Consider the following 741-nt stretch of genomic DNA (forward strand, 5'->3'; position numbering starts at 1 on the left):
TGGATATGATGAGGCGGTCAAATGTTTGATGCAGCGCGAAGCGGAGGCGACGGCTGGGCGGGGACTCCTGCATAACAGAAATTTGTTATTAATTAATTTAATAATTTATAATTAAAAAGAAATACTTACTAGTTCCAATTTTCCACCACAGGTTCTGGTGGATATGGCTCTAGGCCAAACAGTTCCCGAAGAGCATACATGTTCTCCCATAGCCAACTGTTATTGGCATCCATTTCCCGCGCCTCTGCAGTTTCGCACCACATTTCTGCAAACATTTATCGATGTTCCCACCTCAGCATTCTCACCCAGTTCAGTTAAATCTTGCTCCACCACGTGTTGCGGCCGTAAATTTTGCACAATGTTATAGATCATCTGAAAAATATGAATATTTAATATATATCTAAACATATTGCAACATTCTGTACAATAGTTTTAAATAAATTGTACAACTTACTATTTCGGGAAGCGTACGGCGCAGAAAACTTCCAGTCATTTTTTTTGTTTTTTTTCACTCTTTTTTAAGATACTAACGTGTCAAACGCTAAAAACTTTATGACGAACATCGCGGAGACAGACCCGCTCACGTTAAAAAGAGTAGGGGAGTAGTATGACATAATAGCTTGAACGCTTACTCGGCACATGAGATAAGAAAACAGATGGTCCGAGACAAAGATTCCATGATGAGAATAAGCATATGAATAATATTTAAAATTGAAACCACCTTCGAACGTCAATAGAACC

This window comes from Prenolepis imparis, unplaced genomic scaffold, assembly GCF_030444845.1.
Source record: "Prenolepis imparis isolate NDT839.2.m4 unplaced genomic scaffold, iyPreImpa1.0 SCAF_602, whole genome shotgun sequence".
In the NCBI taxonomy this organism is placed as follows: domain Eukaryota; kingdom Metazoa; phylum Arthropoda; class Insecta; order Hymenoptera; family Formicidae; genus Prenolepis; species Prenolepis imparis.